The sequence below is a fragment of the Saccostrea cucullata genome, unplaced genomic scaffold (genome assembly GCF_032062105.1).
Source record: "Saccostrea cucullata isolate Sc308-1 unplaced genomic scaffold, CSIRO_AGI_Scuc_v1 ctg12073, whole genome shotgun sequence".
NCBI classification, from domain to species: domain Eukaryota; kingdom Metazoa; phylum Mollusca; class Bivalvia; order Ostreida; family Ostreidae; genus Saccostrea; species Saccostrea cuccullata.
The window spans coordinates 12,501-18,927 of NW_026921424.1; the positions used below are offsets into that span (position 1 = coordinate 12,501).

General features: G+C 35.4%; 1 pseudogene; it reads left to right on the forward strand.

Moving 5' to 3' along the window:
* Positions 1–5,639, forward strand: part of LOC134259910 (uncharacterized) — a 16,815-nt pseudogene extending 11,176 nt beyond the window's left edge.
* The last annotated feature ends 788 nt before the right edge of the window (positions 5,640–6,427 follow it).

The following is a 6,427-nucleotide window of genomic DNA, read 5'->3' on the forward strand; positions in this document are numbered from 1 at the left end:
ATATCAATATGAAAATTTCAGGGATTATAGATCGTGATATATACCATCCAGGACGCGACCTTTTGTTAGTCGTCGGTACTTCCTGTCGTTAGGAGAAGCGAATTGAAAAAATCGTATTTTCTAACTTTTTTGTTTTTCAATATTTTTTATTTATTTTTGGAATATTAATAGAGACCTTTCTATTAATGCTTACTATATAAGTTGTTTGAATATTGGTTAATCTGAACTCTAGATATTAATATTTGAAAATCTGAAGCGCGTCCAAGATGGCGTCTGCCTCTGTCAACTCCGCCATTTCGCGAGTAGGGGTTTATGGAGGCAGCTGAGCGTTTGATTAAACCATTCTGACATAAGGATACATGAAATGTAAAAAACTACTTCGACTTTCACGTAGTAGTACGTTGTAATTACGTGTCAATCTTAAAACTTAATTTCCGTTTCACTGCTTTACTTTAACTGGGCTAGATACGATATGTAATGTGTACAATGTGTTAAATATACCTTCTTAACGTCGAAATAAAATAAAGGCGATAAGAATGTTTTATTTATTTAATTTCATTGAAGCTATAACACCTATTTAATAGATCAGTCCAAAGAAATGGCGCGAATATCTACTCGTGGCGTTTGGTGCGAAATTATCAATAGTGGCCCGCCTTTTATAATTCTTAGACAGGTGTACTGTTGCAAATGTATACACAAGTATATTTAGAGCAGTGCTCCCAATAGCTTAATGGTTTGCGCGTTAATAGATCACGTAGTAATTACGTTACAATTCTGTGTCAAACTAAAGATTTATTCCAGGGTCTTCTCAAACGTCTTCTGTAACTGGTTTTGGTTGGTTTCAAAGTAGAAAAAGAAAAGACTAAATGTGCAAATGAGAGATACCTATTATCATTTGTTTTGCAAGATGGAAAAACAGATCTTAAATCATAGTTATAAGTTATAGTTTTTCAAGAAACAATATCGATGCATGTATATAGTAAGTATAAAACGTATAACCACTGTTTTTAAAATGCACACTTGTGTGATATTAAAAGTAGAAAAGACAAAAATAAGAAAACCATTTTAATAAGATCGTCTAATGGAGTATATATTAACATTCTTTTCTCAAAGATCTGAATCAAGTTATTGAACATAAATGGTATCTTATTCCTTGACTTTCCATTCCGAGGCATGTTTTTTTGGCGAAACATTTCAACCTTTTTATGAAAGTGTAACAAATCGGCATAGTTCACTTCTGAGACGTGAAATAAAAAAAATTAAATTATAGTCATTTCACTGCTTTTGTGTTACTTTTCTATAGAATGTGTACAATGTGTTAAATATATACAAACCAAACCTCGAAATGTAGGCTATCTAAACGTTTTTTTTTGTTAATTTCATTGAAGCTATCACACCTATTGAATAGTCTGTTTTCAGATCCAAAGAAAAGGTGCGAAGATTTAATGTGGCGTTTGGCGCGAAATTATGAATAATGGCCCGTCTTTTATAATTCTTAGACATGTACTGTAGCAAAAGTATACACAAGTACATTTAGAGCAGTAGAAATATAATGGTTACGTTGGAGGAGAGAAAGGGGAAAAAAGCGGATTGGATTTTCACGCTGGCGACCTGGATTCAACTCGACTTTACTAGCTTTTTTTTCTAGAATCGGACGGAAGACCTCTCGTTGCTCGCAACGAGATCGTTTCTAGTTTATTTAATTATTGCTGTTGTTAAGTTTCAATTCCCAACTGCTTAAGTACTTTTCCCTCTCTTTGCTATAAGTACAAACCAGTAGAGCTTCAGTCTCGACAGAGACTTCTGGTTAAATATTGTAAACTTTTTTGTGTTGTTTATTTATTTTAGAGCTGTCTGTTTTTCTAAGAGAAACTCCATTCGTTGTTGACTGATGGAATACCTCATCATCCCCCACTGCTAAAGAACCCCTTGTCTAAATCACCAGCCATTAATCAGTGATCATCGATATCAAAGCTCCAAGGTACAATAGTGAATTTTTTTTAGGACACCATTTCTTCCAGTCTCTGACTTTGTTTAAGAATTAAGATTTTGACTTTTTTGCTAATTAATTCCTTACATTTCTAGCTTGCACCAGTCATTGTGAAACATGTACATGTGGCAAACAGCAAAATAGTCCTTGTTTGAACCACAACAGAAATGCGCTCAGAGGCATTAGTCCACAGACAGGCTTTGGACAGGAAGATATAACCAAGGAAAGATAAGTGTGGTGAACAATGAAAACTATGTGTGTGAGGTTTTCAAAGATAAGATGACTTCACCGAGATGTTCTCCACGCCCATTTTACCCTGTGAATATGAGTGATCTGATGATGTCAGATGAAAGCTTTTGTCCTGAAAATAATGACGTTCTCAGGCAGTTCAGTGTCATGAATCTCAAATCTTCTACACAGTCCGTCAGATATCCTACACAGACCCTCAGATCTCCTAACCAAAGGAAAGTATTCTCACCCCCCGTAGCCCTACCATCCTCTCTACCAGCAAACCTGAGCGACCTTTTGACCTCAGATGACAGCTTTTGTCCTCCAAGTAAACCCAGCTTTGCCAAAAGTTTAAATAGTCTCACCTTGAAATCCCCAAGTAAGAAGGAACTTGTCAGACATTGGCATCAACAAAATTTTCCGTTAGCTACTGACATGTGTTCGTCAACTCTAGAACATTCAGGAAACTCTGAAGATACTGAACTGTATGATCCATATGATGATCTCAAGAAGACACTTCTATACAGTATAGATACTATATCTCGGGGAAGTACGGCAGAATCCACGATTCAGTACTGGGAAGATCCAGACACTGGCAACAAACTGATCGAAAAGCATATTCTATCATCGTTTTGTGGAAATAGTGGCCGTCCATTCATCAACAACAGTATATGTAGCCTGTCAACAGTGGACTCCCAGTGGACAGAATTGTACGACTGGAAATGTTACTCCCATACATCAGATGACATCAATAATGTGTTATCAAATAAAGAAATCCGACAGAAGTTACAGGGCCTAGGGGACAAGCCTGGACCAGTTATTCCGTCTACTGGGCAGACATACCTCGCAATACTTAAACAACTGGAAACTAATCTACAAGGGGGCCAGCTTGGAATTTTGAAGAAGTTCCCAGGTGTGTTTTGAATTACAGCAAATTTTAAAATATACCAATTACATTTAATAATAATTATCTTAAACATCTTTGCTTAATACATCTTATTGATCTTAATACTTCTGTCAATTCTGTGACCAGTTTTCAATTTCCCTATTCGTCAAAACAATCAACTTTATTTTTAACTTTTCTTACACTGTATAATTTTAATCTCATGGATCATGAACGTTTATGAATACACTTTCATTGACTTGCTATCTTAGCATGATTAGATTTGACTAAAAGTCCCTTGTCATTGCTTGAATAATGTTTTAGAACCAAACAATTCAATAACTCATTTTTTCCTCAGATTACCTGTCAGTGCTGTGTAACAGTTTTGAGGGACAGTTTGACGTGGTGGGTCTGCGAGAGATGGAGGAGGAGCTGATTAAGGTGTTTACTGACGAGTCTCTCCGGGACCTGGGGGGAGGGGGCCCTCAAGTCCTCCTTTAACTATCTCTTACTGGATCCTCGGATCACACAGGACCTACCCAACAGGGCAGATAGCCTCGGTAAGTTTTTCCTCAGTTATACAGGATCAGTGCTTCGTTTGAAATTCAGAATTTAAAATTTTTAAGATGAAACTAATTCTTTGCTGCCGTTAAGTTTTTAGCAGCTTCTGATTTTAATTATATTGTTATTTTTTTCTCTCTGTGTGATCTAAAAAGAAGAATATCAATCACTAAGAATTTGTGATTATCCATTTTCATACCCTAATCATCATTGTATTAAAATTTAATTTTTAGGAGATTTGGAGACATTTAAGATATTTGTTGGTGCTATATTTTACATTGGCAAAGGAAAGCGGTCCCGACTGTACTGTCATCTCTTTGAAGCCCAGTCCCATATGAACAATAATCTGAGTAAAGTAAGTGAAACAAGCAAAAGTACAAAAGCAAAGAACAACATAACTGAAGCTCTGTTGTTAAACTATTTGACTATCTGTCGAATGGCCAGACGATCGAATAATGAAACAACATTGGAATATTTAATAAATGCAAGAAAAGCATGTGATAAAGAAATTCTCATCTCAAAAGTGAAAAAAGGCGTCATTCCTCAAACCATTAATAGTATACGTCCACATCCGAATAAGAGCTTAAACACCTTAACAGTATACAATTTCCCACAGTGTATACTTATAGAAAGTACAGTAATTACATACCGCAATAATTATTTCTCAATTACTGACCTTTTTGTTATTGTAGTAAATTATGCAGCTATAAACTTAGCTTTGAAAATTATTAATTGGACTTGTACCAATTATAAATTCATTATTACCTCTAAGAATGTTTAAATGCTAAGAACACACCATAGCCATAAAGTTTTGAAGTTTTGATAATTATTAAAACAAGAATCTTACAGCAGTATTTGACAAAATTATCTGACGTGTGGATAGTGTGTTTTTAACACAGACTTGTCAAAATCCGTTGGTCCTGTCGGCAAGGCCGGTAAAAATTTGTCTGGACTGATAACATTTAAGAAAACGTTGGTCCAGATGACCGTTTGAAAAAAAATGAGCGCAGTGCAAATCTAATAAAGGTCAGGATCGGGATGCGTAGTTCAAGGTCACAAACACAGAAAAAAAATGGCCGAGTACACAGCATGTTGACCCTAGCTAAGTAAATTTGTTATAGCAAAGTCCTAAAACTTGTCATTTATGTCCTTGTTATCCCAAGAAAGGAAACTTGTTAGATTGAAGGCTATTGAAAATAATAAAGGACATTTTGGTGCTGTTATTCATATGATTTTACCAGCATCAAAATAACGTACAAGTATCTGGTCTGACAAAAGTTTGCCTGGTCCGACAAAACATTCGATCGCGACTTTGTCAGTCCAAATGTCTGACAACGATTAAAAAATTTTGACAAGTCTGCGGCCTCCCCTTGTCCAATTAATTTTAATAAACTTTAAAAACATTGTGCTGACTATTCTGTAAGCTTACTAGAAAGAAACTGACTGTATAGACCAATGAATGTGACAAGAATCGCTTGTGCAAATCTATTTCATTTCATTATCTTATATCTGAGATTCGGTTTGCAATACGGGCATTTGATGTTATTTTTTACATAAATTTACGAAAGCTGTCCAGAGCTTTGAATTGTGCTATCTATGAGATTTTTTTCCAAGAGAAAAATGTTCCGAATAGTCGATAGTTGACTATCGTTCGAACATTTTTGAAAAAAATTATTTCTTTATCATTCAAGGTATGAGCTTGTTTTATTTGACTTCATTGTGCTCTTACATGTAAAATGGTTTATAGGTCCAAATAAGTATACCTTACACTGTAATGTTTTAAAATAAGTAAGCAAATCATTTTATTTAAAAACTGTCTAGTGAAATTAGATTGATGTATTTTGTAGGCTGGCAAGAAAGTCCAACATATCTTGGACATCTGGAATGATGGTCAAGAAGTTGTCTCCCTGCATTGTTTTCATAGTGTCATCCCTGTGGAAGCGTACACCAGAGAAGCCTGTGTGGTGGATGCTATAGGTAAGTTAGTGTTACTATTAATCGATTGAATCCATGAGTTCATTTGAGCAAAATATAGAGGACACTAAAATCAAATCATGACCCTTGGGGGTAGGGCGGGGCCAAAATGGCCGACCAAAGTTTTACATAGAAATATATAAGAAAATTCTTTAAAAATCTTCTTCTCAAGAATGTCAAAGCCATAATTCATCATATTTATTGGAAGCATGTTCAGGTAGTGTAGATTCAAATTTGTTCAAAGCATGACCCCTGGGGGTAGGGTGGGGCCAAAATGGCTGACCAAAGTTTACATAGAAATATATAGGAAAATTCTTTAAAAATCTTCTTCCCAAGAATGACAAAGCCATAATTCATCAGATTTATATGGAAGCATGCTCAGGTAGTGTAGATTCAAGTTTGTTCAAATCATGACCCCCGGGGGTAGGGCGGGGCCAAAATGGACGACCAAACTTTTACATAGAAATATATAGAAAATTCTTTAAAAATCTTCTTCTCAAGAATGACAAAGCCATAATTCATCATATATATATGGAAGCATGCTCAGGTAGTGTAGTTTCAAGTTTGTTAAAATCATGACCCACCCGGGGTAGGGCGGGGCCAAAATGGCCAACCAAAGTTTACATAGAAATATATATATAGGAAAATTCTTTAAAAATCTTCTTCTCAAGAATGACAAAGCCATAATTCATCATATTTATATGGAAGCATGTTCAGGTAGTGTAGTTTCAAATTTGTTCAAATCATGACCCCCCTGGGTAGGGTGTGGCCAAAATGGCTGACCAAATTTT